Source organism: Narcine bancroftii, chromosome 1 (genome assembly GCF_036971445.1).
Source record: "Narcine bancroftii isolate sNarBan1 chromosome 1, sNarBan1.hap1, whole genome shotgun sequence".
NCBI classification, from domain to species: domain Eukaryota; kingdom Metazoa; phylum Chordata; class Chondrichthyes; order Torpediniformes; family Narcinidae; genus Narcine; species Narcine bancroftii.
In genome coordinates, this window is record NC_091469.1 from 58,495,449 (window position 1) to 58,514,051 (window position 18,603).

Below are 18,603 nucleotides of genomic sequence, written 5' to 3' on the forward strand. Positions count from 1 at the left end.
GCCTACTTCCATTTCAGAATTGTGGCTGCCCATTCTGTCCTGGCTGCAAAGCTGGGAAGACTGTTAATTATCAAAATGAAAACTGTGCTTCTCTGCCACATCTCCAGACAAACAGTTCAACCCTGTAAGAGACAATTCATGCTGTATAGCTTGATTAGTGACAAGAAATCATATACTCTCAACAGTAATGGTCATATCTGTCACTGCCATATCTTTGGGGTAAAAAAATGCAAATTGACCTCTCAATAGCATTAAACCAGATTGATAAAGAATCATGAAACTGCAAGAACATGGACTCCATGTATGCTTATAGTCAGCAGCTAATTCTCAGTCAATTTATTGGGGAAAAAAATAAAGCACCACACAAGTAAATGTGGAAATTTTGAATGAAGCATCCTTTCAAATCAAAACACTAGACAACAGCCATTTTCTATTTTACGATCAGAAACTTTTGCAGCATCACCATCTAGTTGGCTCAGTATTACTGTTACAGTAACAGTAAAGTCACCACCATTTTAGGGCAACCATTTCCAAAACAGAGGAAATGCAGGGTCAGCAAGATAAAACTCTCTCGGGGTCGGGGGGGGGGGGTGGAGGGAGGAAGAGAAAGGAAGCACTTTCAATGTTATAAGTAGCATCCCAGGGTCCGTAGGCCATACGTGACCAGGTTTCTTCTTGTGCGCATGCGCAAATGCTAGCTGGTGCATGTGCAATGGATTGGAATACCAGGGCTACTCGCATCACTTCCCCCTCCCTCCGACGGAAGTGACACCAGAACTACAATCCATTGCGCACGTACCAGCTGGCATTAGCATGTGCGCGCAGGAAGGAATTTGGCCACACAAGGCCTACAGACCCCAGGACGTCACATATAACGAGTTCCCCCTCTCTGCCCCTACACCTCCAAATGGAGGACAATTTAACATCCAGCTCAAGGTGGCACCAGATGGAAGACAGATTACTCAAAAGCCAGACTGTCTGGCCTAAAGCCAGACATCAGGCCACCCTACCATCATTGCTTATGTAACAAAGCTGTCAGTAACAATGAAGTTAGTTGCATAATGGGAGCAAATAGAAAGGCATACTGGTGCTTCATATATTCTCTCTTTTGAAAAAAAAACAAGTGGAATGCAACGTCTTCATAAATGTTTTCTACACATTATGAATTTTGAAAGTAATTTGGTACTAATCTTGTTTCTTTTGCCATCGTAATTTAGTACTCAGCAATTTTAAAAAACTAACAATGAACATCGTTTTCTTTCTTTCCTAGTGGGGACAATTTGTAGAACTTTGATACCGCAGTTGTTCTTTCTTTGAGCACACATCCAACCGTAATTGACATCAGTAAAAGGAAAAGTTTATTTCATGGCTGTCAGAAAAAAACCTGCAAATTTAAAGCACTTACCATGTGTGGTAGTCTAATAGTCTGATTAAAATAAAAGATTTACATCTCACCAGAATACACACTGCATGCTATTTGCAAGCATTCACGTATCCCACTTTTCAATCTTAGTTTGATAAAGAATTGTTGCTTTAATACTGCATATCAAGAGAACAATACATTTGATTATACCTGCTATGGTATTTCCCAGGACACCAGTTATGATTACACCAGAAATCCACCTCAACACAATGGTACCAAACAAACTTATCTTCAGGCTACGTGACCCTGCTCTAAGCACCTCTCTCTGAAATTGGATGCAGTATTTCCTATCCTGCAGGCAGGCTGCGATCAGTAATGATTGGTGAAAGGGATCCTCCAAGAGCATCCTCAAGACTGTCTATTCATTCTTCTATAATACTACATGCACTCACAGCTGTGTGGCTCTCTTCCTGGTTCACATCAACAGTGCTTTGGTGGAGATTGTGGAGAGTTTAAAGTCCTGGAATAAACATTTCTCGTGATGATTTCGTCCACCCATGCTGATGCAATGAGCAAGACTTCGTACCAGCACCTCTACTTCTTCAGAAACTTGAGGAAATTTGATATGTCACCAGCATCCCTTACAACCTCTAAAGAATGCAAGAAACTACAGAGGGTTGTGAACATTTCTCAGTCATGCACCACATCCCCTCCCCCAACCATCGACTCTATCGCTATTCCTTGCTGCCTTAGAAAAGTAGCTATCATATTATAAGACTCACCCTGGCCACAACCCTTCTGCCATCAGGAAGAAGATTCACAAGTATGAGGTCACGGCATCAGCCTCCTGACTCAATCCCATGCTGCCTCTGCTCTGGACCAAATAATCTCTCTAAACGCACTTTTAAACTGTACTGCTCACAAAACAATCTCTATCACTGTTTCTTGGTACATGGACAATAAACTGCTCATTATGAAACCTGCCTCGCACCATCTCCTTTGACAATGGCCATGTTGCATAATTAGCTAGAGTGCTGGCATGCCCAAAACAGGTTGTCCAAACTCTCGCACAGCAAATTATCACCAGATGGTTAGAAGAAATAATTCAAGGACATTCTTAAGAAAAGTGTAAAATTCTCATGATTTACATTGCTCAGCCCACCCATCGAAATGGAACAGCAACACCTGGTATCGTATTGAGAATCTCAAGTCTATTTATATTGAGAGTGCACAAAAGCCAATGTAAATGTAAGGAGTGCACCAGTTCCCTAAACACCTGCCTCTGCTGAGTCATGGACATGTGGCAGAGTCCACGGGTCCAACAGTGGCCTCAGCCACTTCATAACCCATAGTACAAGAGTGGAAATAAATTATCCTCGGAAGCAACAGAACAGTGACATAAATGGTCTTTGACAGCCATTTGTTCTCATTTTCCCTGGTCACCAAGAGTCAGAGACCACAGCAACAGTGGTCTGCTGAATTAAATCATGGTTAAGGAAATATGTTTCTCACCATTTTTTTTGCTACTGCCAGACTTACAATAGTGAGCGAGCACATCTCTGGCAGTGTAGTAGCATGTCATTAATGCTGTCATGACTATGGATAACAACAACATAATCATGCACAAATGGCTCTATTATCTCTAGAGTAACATCAATTATGACATCACAATTCCTTGCATGCTTGCTGTTCAAAATATTTTGTAAGGTTGCATTCTACGAGGAACACCACCCCACTCCTTAAGTCACTTTCTATATTTATTACTTCTCAGAATCTCTTTTAACCTTTCAGCACTGACATTCTACATACTTCCCATACTCGGCAGAATATTTTCCACCTTTTTTTAAAAAAGGGATAAATTTACATAATTTTAGTTGAAAGGGTGAACTGTATAAAGATGAATACATTTACAAGGAAACAATATCTTTATCAGACATTACCACTACAAATACCTCCAAAAAAATTTCAAGAATTAAATAAACAAGCAAGGAAATTTTTTCGGAAAGGTAAAATTGCAAGAGTTTCTATAGAGAAGTTAACATGGAAATCCGAATTGGGAGCTTTACAGCTACCTAATTTTAGAAATAATTATTGAGCGCCACAGATGAGATTTCTTGCCTCTTTTCTTATTAAATAAAAAAAAACTGGCATGGGTTAATATAGAAATGAAAATAGGAGAGAAGAAAGCAGAAGAATTTTATATATACACACATTTATTATATATTTTTCGTAGCAGCCCGCGCCTTGGGGCGACATAGGAAATGGCCATCGAACGCGGCGACTGGCAAAACATCGTGCGGGCTGAAATGCCCATTTTCATAGGCCGCCGGCAGAACAGTAAAACTGGCCAATCACCGCTGGTGGATCGCAGAGAACCCCAATCAGGGCCTGGGTATTCAAGATAACCAATCGGCAGCCAGACCACTCAAGCCACACCCCAGTGGTGACACAGCCAAGCTGACTATAAAAGGCAGAGCTGCCACTGAATAAACCCAGTGTCAAATACACTCTATTGATGTGTGTGTCTTTCTTCTCCTGCGGATTCGAGCTACAGCCTTAGGGCTATAACAGAGCTATAACCTAGCTGTAGTGACCTTGGTACTTTGGACCCGAAGATGGAAGAATGACCTGAAATCAACGCCATAGCGAAGAAGCTGCCTGGCTTCTGGATGTTGCAACCATGGGTGTGGTTCCAGCAAGCTGAGGTGCAGTTCACCATTCAATGGATTTCTGCCAATGACGTGCTACTACCACTTGATTAGCGCCCTCAATCAGGACACCACAGCTTGCATCATCAACTTCGTCCAGCAGTCCTGGAATAAGGTAGGCATGTGGTCAAAGAGCTGTTAACCTGCACATTTGGGCTCTCAAAGCGCGATTGCGCTGCCCAACTGTTGCATATCAACAGTTTGGGGTCAGAGTCCCTTCTGCCCTCATGAGCGACATGCATGCTCTCAACGATGACCACACCTCCTGCCTGCTGTTCCAGCAGATCTTCCCGGAGAGGCTGCCCGAGGATGCCCGGCTGCTCATTGCGGAGGAAGATATTGATGATCTCAGGAAGATGGCAGCTTGAGCAGACCTGCAATGGGCAATGAAGAGGGGCACCTGCACTTCGCTCGAGCACGTGACAGCACTGCGTCATCAGTGCCCGGCCAGGAAGATCACCGACCGATCACCATGCCCCACCGGTGAGCAGTATTGATTCTATCACCGACTGTGGGGGTTCCAAGGCCTATTGATGTCGCTTCTCCTGTCCATTCCAGGGAAATGCCCAGGCCGGTCATTGTTAATGGCTGTGATAACCGACCAACTGCATAGCCGACTACACATTCAAGACTCCTTGTAGGACCATCATTTCTTGGTGGACACTGGGGTATAATACACCATCATTTTCCCAACCAACCTGGAGGTCCGCTACAGCAAAGTGGGCTGGGAGCCCCAAGTAGTAAATGGCTCCAACATCTGAACATTCAGCCCCTGCACCATTCCCTTATGCTTCGGGACAGACAATTTACATGGAAGTTTACAGTGATGGCTATGCAACAACCATTACTGGGTGCAGATTTCCTGCAGGCCAACACACTCCTGGTCGATATCAAGGGGCGTCGGCTGGTCCACGCCCGGACATTTCAATCACTCTCGCTGAAGAGCACTGAACTCAACAGCCCTCACTTTCATTCAGGAAGTAGTTGTCAACAAATTTGTTCAGGTTCTATCAGAATTCCCCTCCATCACCATGCCTTACTTCCATTGGCAGAATCCAAACATGGGGCAAGGCACCAAATCGTTACAGAGGGCCCTCCCCTCCATGCCAGGGCGTAGCATCTCCCCCCCACCTGAGAAAATCAACCTAGCCAGGGACGAGTTCAAAAAGATGGAGGAACGTTTAAAAAGATGGAGGAACTCAGCACTGTGCAGCGTTCTGATAGTCCTTGAGCCTCCCCTCTCCACATGGTCCTGAAGGCAACGGGTGGTCAGAGCCCATCAGAGACTACCACCACCTCAATGAGGCCACCATACCGGACAGATAACCTGTGCCCCATATCCAAGACTTCACTGCTAACCTGTAAGGGGCACAGATATTTTCAAAGATGGACCTTATCAGGGGCTATCACCAGATCCTGGTACACCCTGAAGACATCCCAAAAACTGCCATCATAACCCCCCCTTGGATTGTTTGAATTTCTCCGCACACCCTTCAGGTTAAAAAAATGTGGTTCAGACTTTCCAGAGGCTGATGGATGCAGTGGGCTGGGATTGGTATTTTGCCTTCATTTACCTTGATGACATTTTAAATCACCAGCCACACCTGCACTGAGCGCACCACCCACTTAAAACAATTATTCTCTAGGCTGAGCAATTTCGGCATAACCATCAACCTGGTCAACTGCCAGTTTGGCCAAGGGACTGATTTCTTGGGCCATCATATCAACTAATATGGAGCCACACCGTTATCTATGAAGGTGGAAGCTATTCACTCTTTCCCCATGCCATCAACAGTGAAGGGACTACAAGTGTTTGCAGGTATGGTCAACTTTTATCACTGCTTCATACTTGCAGTGGCCCCACATCACGAACCCATCTTTCCCCCTCGTGGCAGGACCCAGTAAAAACATACAATGGACCCAAGAGGTGACCGAGACCTTCCAGGCCACCAAAAACACCCTAGCCAATGCTACCCTCCTCGTGCACCCACGGACAAACGCACTGCCCGCCCGCATGACAGACGCTTCCAACACAGCGGTCAGGGGTGAACTTAAACAACTAGTGAATGGACAATGGCAACCGCTGGCCTTTTTAAGTAAACACCTCAGGCCACCAGAGATCAAGTACAGTGCCTTTGGTGGAGAACTGCGAGCCTTATACCCGGCAATTCGGCACTTTTGTTACTTCCTGGAGGGCAGGAAGTTCAAAATTTACATGCACCACAAACCCCTTACCTTCACCTTCAGTAAGATGTTAGATCAGTGGTCAGCCAGGCAACAGCAATACCCGTCCTACATTTCCGAATGTACAACGGACAATGAACACATAGCCAGCAAATCCAACATGGTGGTCAATGCCCTATCCCGTCCAGCTAACTTGGCGGTGCGTGACCCTACCCCTGGCATCAACTACATGGCCCTGGCTGATGCACAGCAAGAAGATCCTAACATTCTGATGTACCAGACAGTGAACACCAACTTACAACTGGAGGACATCCAGATCGCCCCTGGCAGTTGCACACTGCTCTGCGAAACCACGAGAGGTAATCCTCGCCCTGTCATTCCAGCTGCATGGAAGAGGTGGGTTTTCACCTTGATCCACAACTTGGCTCACCCCGCCATCAGGACTACAGCCAAAATGGTGGTGAACAGGTATGTCTGGCACGGCCTCCGAAAATAGGTTGCCCTATAGGCCAGGACATTCTCAGTGCCAGTCATCCAAAGTCCAGACATATCAAAGCTCCAACACAGGCATTCGAGCCAGCACGTCACCACTTCAGCCACATGCACATTGACATTGTGGGACCCCTAGCTGTATCCAGAGGCACACGTTACCTTCTCCCACTGGTCGACCAGATGACCAGAGGCGGTGCCACTATCAGAGGCTTCCACAGAAGCATGTGCATTACTCAACACTTGGAACAGAGCGTTACATGGTCCACGAAAACCTTATATCATACAGGAGGGCCAATTCACTTCCAGTCTGTGGACTGCCTTAGCCCACACTCTGAGCGTATCACCCACATGACAATTGGTTCCACAGACACCTGAAGGCAGCCTTAATGGCACGGCTCATTGGACCTAAATGGGCCAAGGAATTCCCTTGGGTCCTGTTAGGCATCCTCACCGCACCCAAGGAGGACCTTGAGGCATCCTCTGCTGAGTTAGTCTATGGCGCATCCCTAGTAACACCGGGTGAATTCATGACAGCCCTTGAGCACTTAGGGGAACCCCCGGTGACCACATTGTCCTGACTACATGAGCAGCAAGGCATCCTGCCCCCTGCTAAACTAGACCCCATGGCCAACCTACACTTACGTCCCAAAGAACTTTATTGACTGTAAATACATGTTTGTTCAGCACAGGGCTCACTGGCCACCTCTAAAGTGGGGCGATACCGTCTCATCAGACACAACAGCTCCACCCATGTTTTGGACATTGGCGGCAGCGAAGAGACTTTCACACTAGACCGGTTGAAACCATCCTACTTGGACTTCGACCAGCTCTTCACTCACCTGACTCCATGGTGCAGGGGTCATCCTCCTAAGAACAGTGCCCCGATCACCGATTCTTGGGGTTGGGGCACGTGTGGCAGCCCTTACCTCAGGTTGACGTAGGAAAAGGCCTTCAAACACTGCAACCGGCAAAACAGAAGGGGCTGAAATGCCCGTTTCCATAGGCCGCTGGCAGAGCAGTGAAACTGGCAGTGGATCGTAGGCGGCCCCAATCAGGGCCCGGGGATCCAAGGTAACCAATCAGCAGCCAGCCCGCTCAAGCCATGCTCCAGTGATAACACAGCTGATCGGACTATAAAAGGCAGAGCTGCTACTGAATAAACCCAGTGTCGAATACACTCTACTGATGTGTGTGTGTCTTTCTTCTCCTGTGTTCACCTAGCTGTCGCCATAGTGACCTCGCAACAGGTTATTGAAAACATTATTGAAACATTTGCTTAATGTTTGGAATAAAATATTGGTTGAGGGTCTATATCACCTAAAATGCCATTAATTAACCCTCTTTTAGCTTTTGTTTTGAGATAATAATGTTCTTGAATATATGGTACCATAAAGGGGTTGTTAAAGTTGAAGATTGTTATGAAAAAAGTTAATATAATTTGAGAAATTGAGAAATAAATACACTATACCAGGTAATACTCTTTTTTGCTATTTTCAGTTAAGAGTATATTTGAGAGGTAAACTAGGACCAACTATGTTTCTGTCAAGTTGTTCTGAGGTAGAACTTATTAGGAGTGGGATTGTTAAAAAAATTGCTTTGATATATTCATTGATACAAGCAGGAACTCTTAAATGAGGATTACATAGATCTAGACAGAGATGGGAAACAGATTTGAATATAATAGATCAACAAATGTGGGAAAATTTATGTAGGGATTGTATGACTAATACAAACAGTATAAGATATAGATTAGTTCAATATATTTTTACATCAATTATATCTTACATCACAGAAGCTAAATAGATTGAAATCAGATTTATCAGACCAATGTTTTAGGTGCAGTGAAGATATAGGATCTTTTATACATTCGATGTGGTCTTGTCACAATGTGAGATATTTTTGGGTAGCTTTACATAACTTTCTGGAACAAGTCATAGAAATTACTTTTCCACCAAGTCCTGATTTGTTTTTAGTAGGAAATATTGATGGTACAAGCCCCAAAATGAAACTAACTATTTATCAATTGAAATTTGTTAAATTAGCATTTACGGTAGCAAGGAAATGAATTGCAATTATTTTTATTTGAATTTTATAAAATGCATACAAATTAACTTACATAAAAAAACTATACACTTACTACCCTCCCTCCCCCCATATTGGAGCAAAATACACATTTCGGGTAATTATCAATTGCTATGTGGTGTGCCAAACCTTTACATCATAAATTTTGTTTTACCTTATATCTAAACCCATACATTTCAAATATAAAGTCCATATTTTAACAAAAAAAGGATAATTATTTTGTAAGTTATGTTATCTTCTCTAAGTAAATACACGATTTTAGTTCATTATGCCATCTTTGTATATTCAATTCAACATCATTCTTCCACATAAAAGCAATACATTTTTTAGCCACCGCTAATGGCAGAGCAGGCTCGATGGGCCATTTTTGGCCTACTCCTGTTCCTACTTCCTATGTTCCTATGTTCCCAGAAGTATAAATGCAATTTGGAATTTCTCAAATCGCAAACCCCTCGTTAGTGTATTAGTATAACCTAGTAAACACAGTAACAGATCAAGTTGCAGTTCAATCTTGAACAAATCTTCCAAAAACTTAATGATATTTTCCCAAAGAGGTTTAACTTTTTCACATGTCCATACTGAATGTAACAAAGTACTTGTCTTCCAAATCAGAAACACAAATCCAAGGAACTAAAACCATACTTTTTCAACATCTCAAACGTCAAATACAACTGATGTAGAAAGTTGTAATTAACTAAACTATATCTCACATTAATTAATTTTGTAACACTATCTGCACAGATGGCACATTCCTCCTGAGATAATGTAATGGATAAGTCCTCCTCCACTTCTCCCTTGTTTTATATAAATCATCCTTAACCATCTTTTCTTGTAATAATGCATACATTTCAGAAATTATCCCTTTCTTCCCCTTATCAGCAATTAATATCTCAAATTTAATTTGTCCAGGTAAAACCAAATCCTGTCCAAAATTTTCTGACGGTAAAGACCGAAGTTGATAATAAGCAAATAAAGAGCTTGGTGATATCCCAAATTTTTCTCTAAGTCTGGTAAAAGAAAGAAACAGACCAGCTTCAAAACAATCCTCCACCAACTTAATACCTTTCAGTTCCCAATCTTTCAAATAGGGGTTATTAAATGAAAAAGGAATTATTTTATTCTGATATAATGGTGTCTTAGGTGGAGTCACGTGATGGAGTAGTGGACAGTCGAGTGGAACCATCCCTCTCCAGCGTAAAGGAAAAAAAGTCCAAAAAAAACAGAGCCCAATAAACACAAAACACAGGAAAAAGAAGATAAAGTTACAAGGAAGAACCAGGAGATGGCACCAAAAAAGGGAAAGCAAGAATAACATAGAAAAGAGAAGAACAAAAATCCCCAGAAAAAAAGACGGCCTTACCTGCACATGGGAGCAGGGAGCTACTGTAAAGAGGATCAATCGACCCACGAAGCTGGTGAGTGCCCAGAGGAACAGTGACCTCCCAACGGGCAGATGATAAAAAAATGGCTCACGGAGCCAGATAAAGATGCGCGACTCCTCGTGCATACACAGTGCGCAAACAAAAAGCAGATGTCGGCAGGAGGGGGTACCAGCTGAGGGACTGACAGCTGCAGGGCGCCCAGCACCGGGACGCTCAGCTGGGGGAAACCCAGAGTCGAGAAGAGTTGGAGAGCGGTGAGCAAAGTAACGAGGGGCTGGAAGAGGGCGATTGGCGGCAGGGCGACCAACAACGGGACGACCTGCAGCAGGGGGCCCAACAGTAAGAGGCCCAGCAGCTGGAGGCCCGACAAAGACATAAAAGTGGCTCAACAGAAAGAGCTGAGCAGACATAGATACAAAGAGGACACAGACACAGAAGAAGAGGAAGAAGACCAAGATCTACACAGGAAAGAAGAAGGTAAAGCAAATGGACAGACTATAGATAAAGCCTTTTTTGAAGACCAAATGAGGTCATTAAAAGAATTGCTAACATTTGAATTTAGTGAAATTAAAAGAAAAATGAAAAGAGCAGAAGACAAAATGCAAAGTTTAGAGTTGGTCATGACAGAAATAGGGAAAAGAGTAGAAATGTGGAAGGACGAGAAAATGCTATGGAAATGGAAATAAATGAATTAAGAGGAAAATTAGAAGAAAGAGACAAAGAAATTAAGGAGAGGCAAGATTTGATATCCCAGAAAATTGACATGTTGGAAATCTACAGTAGGCGAAACAACAAAAAAATAGTAGATCTGAAAGAGGGCAAAGAAGGGACAGACATGAAGGAATTTATAAAAATATGGATCCCAAAGGTGTTGAGAGCAACAGATTTACAATAGAAAGGATGCATAGAGCACTAGTACCGAAGCCACCACCACACCAAAAGCCGAGATCAATTTTAATAAAACTTCTAAGATATACACAGGAACATAGGAACATAGGAAGTAGGAACAGGAGTAGGCCAAAAATGGCCCATCGAGCCTGCTCTGCCATTCAATACGATCATGGCTGATTTAATTTATGACATAACTCCACCTACCTGCCTTCTCCCCATATACCCTAATTTCTCTATCATGTAAAAATTTATCTAACCGAATTTTAAATATGTTTAATGAGGTAGCCTCAACCACTTCCATGGTTAGAGAATTCCAAACATTCACTACTCTCTGGGAAAAACTATTTTTCCTCATCTCTGTCCTAAATCTACTCCCCCGAATCTTGACACTTTGTTGTCTCGTTTTAGTTTCCCCGGCCAGCTCAAAAAACCTTCCTACATCTATCCTATCCATACCCTTCATAATCCTATATGTTTCTATAAGATCTCCTCTCATTCTTCTGAACTCGAGCGAATACAATCCAAGACGATTTAATCTTTCATCATAAGTCAACCCCTTCATCCCAGGGATCAACCTAGTAAACCTCCTCTGGACCGTCTCCAAAGCCAGTATATCCTTCCTCAAATATGGAGACCAGAACTGGACACAGTACTCCAGGTGCGGTCTCACCAGTACCTTATACAGTTGCAACATTACCTCCCTACTCCTGAATTCAATTCCTCTAGGGATGAAGGCCAACATTCCATTTGCCTTCTTAATAACCTGCTGCACCTGCGACCTAACTTTTTGCGATTCATGCACAACCACTCCCAAGTCCCTCTCCACAACAGCATGCTGTAGTTTTTCACCTTTTAAATAATATTCAGCTCTTTTATTTTTCTTGCCAAAGTGGATAACCTCACACTTACTAACATTGTATTCCATCTGCCAGACCTTTGCCCACTCATCCAGCTTAACTATATCACTCTGCAGACTCTCCACATCCTCATTACAATTTGCTATTCCACTCAATTTGGTGTCATCTGCAAACTTGGCTACACCACATTTTGTCCCCTCCTCCAAGTCATCAATGTAAATGATGAACAGTTGTGGGCCTAACACTGACCCCTGCGGCATCCCACTTACCACTCTCTGCCAACCTGAAAAACTCCCATTTATCCCGACTCTCTGCCTCCCGTCAGATAACCAATTTTCAATCCAGGCCAATATACTTCCCTGGACTCCACTTTCCTATAACTTACTGAGAAGTCTCTTGTGCGGCACCTTATCAAATGCTTTCTGGAAATACAAATATACAACATCAACCTGTTCCCCTCTATCCACCGCACCCATTATATTCTCAAAGAATCCTAACAAGTTTGTCAAACAAGATCTTCCCTTTCTAAAACCATGCTGCGTCTGCTTGATTGAACCCTTACGTTCCAAAAGTTTCACTATTTCATCTTTAATGACGGATTCAAGCATTTTTCCAACTACAGACGTCAAGCTAATTGGCCGATAATTTCCAGTCTTCTGCCTACATCCCTTCTTAAAAAGGGCGTGACATTTGCTGTCTTCCAGTCTGCCGGGACCTGCCCAGAATCCAAGGAATTTTGCTATATGACCACCAATGCACCAACTATAACTTCTGCCATTTCCTTCAGAACCCTTGGATGCATATCATCAGGACCAGGTGATTTGTCTGGCTTTAGTCCCATTAGTTTCTCCATCACTACTTCCTTTGTAACAACTATTTTATCAAGGCCCTCCCCAACATTCGCATCCTTAACTCCACATTTGGGCATGCTGGACATGTCTTCCACCGTGAAGACTGACACAAAATATTTGTTTAATGCCTCGTCCATTTCCTCATTTTTTGCTACCAGTTTTCCTTTCTCATCCTCCAAGGGTCCTATGTTAACTCTGGCCACCCTCTTCCGTTTTATATATTTATAAATTTTTTTGTTTTCTGTTTTTATATTTTGTGCCAATTTACTTTCATAATCCTTTTTCCCCATTTCTTATTACCCACTTTGTAACCCCTTGATGTCTCTTAAAGTTATCCCAATCTTCCAGTTTCCCACTGCTCTTTGCAGCTTTGTAAACCTGTGCCTTCAATTTTATACTCTTCTTTATTTCCTTTGTTAACCACGGTTGATTTTTCCCTCCCTTGCTGCCATTTTTCCTGACTGGAATATATTTTTGTTGAGCATTACAAAATATTTCTTTGAAAATCTTCCACTGTTCCTCAACTGTTTCATCAATTAGCCTGTGCTCCCAATCCACTCTGCCCAATTCCTCCCTCATCCTATGGTAGTCACCCCTGTTTAAGCATAATATATTAGTTTTAGATCTAACTATTTCCCCTTCCATCTGAATGAGAAATTCAATCATACTATGATCGCTATTTCCCAGATGGTCTCTGACTATTACATCATTTACTCTACCTATCTCATTGCACAACACTAGATCCAGGAGAGCATTTTCTCTTCTGAGTTCCTTAACATGCTGCTCAAGAAAGCTATCGCAGATGCATTCTATGAAGTCTTCTTCCAGACTCCCACGACCAACTTGATTTTCCCAATCTATGTGGAAGTTAAAGTCCCCCATGACGACTGCCGTATCATTATTACATGCCTCACTCTATTTATTTCCTGTGCCGCTAAACTATTGTTATATGGTGGGCGATAGATAATACCCACCAATAATTTTTTTCCCTTTGTTATTCTTTATCTCTACCCAAATGGACTCAACATTATGCTCTTTAGATCTTATATCATTCCTCACTACTGCCTGGAGCTCATCTTTGATTAAGAGTGCAACTCCACCTCCCTTACCATCCTGTCTATCTCTTTGCACCACCTGATACCCTTGAAAGTTTAATTCCCATTTAGGGTCACCTTGTAGCCATGTTTCCGTGATGGCTACCAAATCATAGGCATGGGTACCGATTTGCGCCTCAAGTTCACTAACCTTATTTCTAATACTGCAGGCATTCAGATAAAGTGCCCTTATGCTCTTTGTCCTTTTAATATCTAGTGACTTCTGTAACCTTTTCTTTTGATTTATCTGCCTGTCATGATAATGAATATGTATGAGATGTACCGGAAGTCACGGGGTATGAGAGAGAGATAAGAGCACAAGCAAGAGTACAAAGGAAACGGGAGAATAAAAAGCCATTGAGAAGTTTACATGATAAAACTTGTGTTTAATGTTTCCTTAACTTCACATTTCGGGCCACAAATGTGACATTGGCGACGAGGATGAAAGAAGCTTGAAGAAAATTAAAGACTAAACAAGATTACAGAGGATTACAGACAACTTCAAGGTGATAAGAATTTTCTCTGTGACTCAGTACTTTTGGGGCTGGAATATTTCCTCATGGCTGGTGCAAACGGTGACTTTCTAACACATAATGGAATTGCTCATTTTGACCCAATGGGTGATGCAAGCACTGTAAGTGTGAAGTGGAAGGCATGGCTGGAAGAATTTGAATCCTACGCCGACAGTCGTGGCCTATTTCTAGATACCGGTACAGTTGAACAAAAACCGCAGAGGAGGGCTTTACTTCTTTTACCTGCTGGACCTGCAGTTCGGGAAACATTTAAGACACTTTTGAATACTGGAAGAAAGGATGAGTACCGGAAAGCGGTAGATGCATTAAATGCACACTATGTAGTGACACCGAATGCTACATTTCAACGGCATTTGTTTCGGAGAACGAGACAAGAAGATGGCCAGACGTGACGAGACTACGCCAGCTAGCTGTTGGATGCAATTACATGCCAGCTGATTTGGACAACCAATTATTGGATCAAGTCGTACAGCACTGCAGATCAGATAAACTCAGAAGACGTCTACTGGAAAGAGGGAGTGAGTTGGAACTCACCGATGCTTTAACCATTGCTGCTGCATTAGAGGCTGTTGAAGGGCAATTTCATACCATGACCCTGAAAGACAACTCAAGCCAGCAAATTAAGAGGCTCTCACATCGCCATAACCAGCCAAGATATACGCCGACACAGGACGTGGAGTGTTATCGATGTGGAAACCGAGGTCACTTTGGAAAAGACCCATATTGCCCGGCCAAAGGCAAAGTTTGCAGAAAGTGTGGAGGTAAGAACCACTTTGCAAAGAAGTGCAAAAGCAAGTCCAATGCAGACCAGAAGAGGAAGAGTACAACTTCCAAAGGCAAAGCCTGGGGGAAAGGAAAGTATCCTGGAAAGAAAGATACCATTCGCCAGATAGACGGTGATGATGATGATACCCAGGAGGAACAGAGGTGTTACCAATTTACGTTGAATGAAGTACATCATGAGAAGGTCCCAGTGATCATTGGTGGAGTGACAGTTCAGGTCATTGTAGACTCAGGCAGTGACAGTAATGTGATTGATCGACATTTATGGGAGAAGTTGAAAAGGAAAAAGATCATCTGTACCTCAAAGAAGTGTTCCAAGAAACTGTATCCATACACAGCAACCAAGCCATTGCAGACCATTGGATGTTTTACTGCAACTGTTGAAGCTGGAGATAAGTACACCGAAGCAGAGTTTATGGTCATAGAAGAGTGGGGAGAACCATTGCTGAGTAGAAGCACAGCGCAAGACCTGGCAATACTTCATATTGGAGCTTGTGTCAATTCAATTCAGTCATACGAGGATATGAAGCAAGAATTCCCCGCAGTCTGAAAGGTCGACAATTGAAGTTAGCAGTAGATGAAACGGTCAAACCCAAGGCACAACCAATGCGCCGAACTCCGTTTGGACTTCGTGGGAAAGTCGAAGCCAAAATTAAAGAATTGATCGAACAAGACATTATTGAACCGGTGGAACATTCGACACAATGGGTCAGCCCAGTAGTAATTGTGCCCAAACCAAAGGGTGACATAAGACTATGTGTTAACATGAGAATGGCCAATGAAGCTATAATTAGAGAACGACACCCTATACCAACAGTGGAGGAAATACGTCAAGAACTAACTACCAGCAAGGTATTCTCAAAAATTGATCTGAAATGGGGCTATCATCAATTAGAGCTGGATCCAGGTTCCCGAGATGTGGCAACATTTGTGACTCACTGTGGATTGTATCGTTACAAGAGACTATCATTTGGAATTAATGCAGCTTCGGAGATCTACCAATATGAAATCCATCGAGTGATTCAAGGCATTTCTGACGACATCATAGTCCATGCACCAACGAAGGAAGAGCATAACAAACTGTTGAGGCGTGTACTATCTAGACTACAGCAGGCAGGCCTTACCGTGAATGGAAACAAGTGCCAGTTTGGTGTGTCAGAAATGGACTTCATGGGACACAGACTTACAAGGGAAGGACTAAACCCTGCAGAGGCCAAGGTGAAAGCTATTGCAGAGGCACGTGCACCTCAGAACGCAACAGAGGTGAGGAGTTTCCTGGGATTAGTCAATTTTTGTGCAAAGTTCATTCCTAATTTCGCTACAGTGGCAGAACCACTAAGGAAACTAACCAGGAAAGGTGTACCATTTCATTTTGGATCTGAGCAGAAGAAAGCGTTCACAGCGCTGAAGCAAAGCCTGACAGATGCAAAAACTCTTGGATATTACGATCCGGCGGCATCAAGCAAAGTCATAGCGGATGCCAGCCCGGTTGGTTTAGGAGCTGTGTTGGTCCAGATGCATGATGGAGGACCAAGAATCATTGCCTAAGCCAGCAGATCGTTATCAGATGTGGAAAGAAGATACTCTCAGACAGAGAAAGAAGCACTCGGACTTGTATGGGCCTGTGAGAGGTTCCATGCATATTTATACGGCATTGAATTTGAACTCATTACAGATCATAAGCCATTAGAGGTGATCTATGCACCTAGATCCAAACCATGTGCCAGAATAGAGAGGTGGGTACTCAGTCTACAACCCTACAAATATAAAGTAATCCACATAGCAGGGAAAGCAAACATTGCAGATCCGCTGTCCAGATTGGTGAAGGATGGTGGTCCACATTCCACGTCAGAATTGGGAACAGAAACAGAGAGCTTTGTACGCTTCGTAGCTATTCAGTCGACACCGAAAGCTGTGACTACGAAGGAAGTCGAGAGAGAATCCGAACGTGATCCAGAACTTATGGAAGCAAGAGAATGCATACAGAGTGGACAATGGGACAAGTGTACTCACAAGGCTTACATTCCCAATAGAGACGAACTTTGTTGCATCGGACAGTGTGTATTAAGAGGTTGCAGATTGGTGATACCGCAAAGATTGAGACCGAAGATCGTATCCTTAGCGCATGAAGGACACCTAGGTATTGTTGGTACCAAGGAAAACCTCAGAACCAAGGTATGGTGGCCAAGTTGTGATATAGACGCAGAGAAATTTGTTAAAACTTGTCACGGATGTCAAATCACAAGTAGGAGTAATCCGCCAGAACCGATCCGGAGTACGCAACTTCCAACAGGACCATGGATCGACGTAGCTGTTGATTTTCTTGGACCTTTACCGACAGGTGAATCAATTATGGTAGTGATAGATTACTACAGCAGATACTATGAGTACGTGGTGTTGAAGTCCACAACCACTGAAAAAACAATACAAGCGTTAGCAGAGATATTCGCAAGATATGGATTACCTGTTACATTATACTCTGACAACGGTCCACAATTCATTTCAGAGACATTTGCAGAATACATGAGGACCACAGGTACTCACCATCATAAAGTAACTCCGAAATGGCCGCAAGCCAACAGAGAAGTAGAGAGACAAAATCAGTCCATTGAAAAACGATTGAGGATTGCACACGCAGAAGGACAAAATTGGCGAGAAGCATTGCTATCTTATGTGGCTGTCTATCGAGCAACGCCTCATGCAACCACTGGAAAAAGTCCTGCAGAAGCATTTTTTGGGAGAAAAATCCGCACAAAAATGCCAGAAATAAAGGAAATCCGAGACGACCAGGAGATGAGGGACCACGATGCTGAAAAGAAAGGTGCAGCAAAGCTGTACACAGATTCGAAACGTGGAGCCAAGTATTCAGACATCATGCCAGGAGATAATGTTCTAGTGAGGCATGAAACTGGTGGTAAGCTAGACACACCTTATTACCATCAACCCTATGGTTGTGGCAGTATGGTGACAGTCAAGTCTCCGACTGGAGTCCTGTATAAGAGAAATGTATCAGGTGTAAAAAGGTACCAGTCCAGAGATATATCGAGTGAAGAGGTTGAAAGGCCAATACGAGATGCTGAAACTGAGAGACCTGATGATGTTCCAGAGGCAGTTACCAGCACTCCTGATGAAGTGACTAGAGTGCCAGAAACACCCAAAGCCGTGGCGAGCAGTATTTCCGACGCCGAGAGTGAACAACCGAGAAGCGACGACAATATCGCAGGCAGGCCGAAACGAAACCGGAAAGTGCCCAAATGATACGAAAACTTTGTGCCATAGTTTTAATAAAAACTTTGGGACAGTATTTAATCTTATATCATAAAGTGCTGTAGGAAGTAAATTTTATGTAGTTGAGTTATAGTATTACCATTAGTTACGATGTT

The 18,603-nt window shown here is 43.2% G+C and overlaps 1 protein-coding gene and 1 pseudogene across 7 annotated transcripts in view; one reads left to right on the forward strand and one right to left on the reverse strand.

Annotated features, from left to right (window-relative positions):
- The window catches only part of LOC138758565 (KN motif and ankyrin repeat domain-containing protein 1-like), a 326,554-nt gene that overhangs the window by 141,130 nt on the left and 166,821 nt on the right, over nucleotides 1–18,603 (reverse strand). The window contains exon 1 of one of the 7 annotated variants that reach the window (XM_069927705.1): nucleotides 2,876–2,959. The exons of the other annotated variants lie outside the window; for them this stretch is intronic. The gene's annotated coding sequence lies outside the window, so the exon portion shown is untranslated. Of the gene's footprint in view, nucleotides 1–2,875; nucleotides 2,960–18,603 lie in introns of those variants that run through there. 7 annotated transcript variants of the gene reach the window in all.
- LOC138765002 (zinc finger MYM-type protein 1-like) overlaps nucleotides 6,086–18,603 on the forward strand; it is a 34,725-nt pseudogene continuing 22,207 nt past the window's right edge.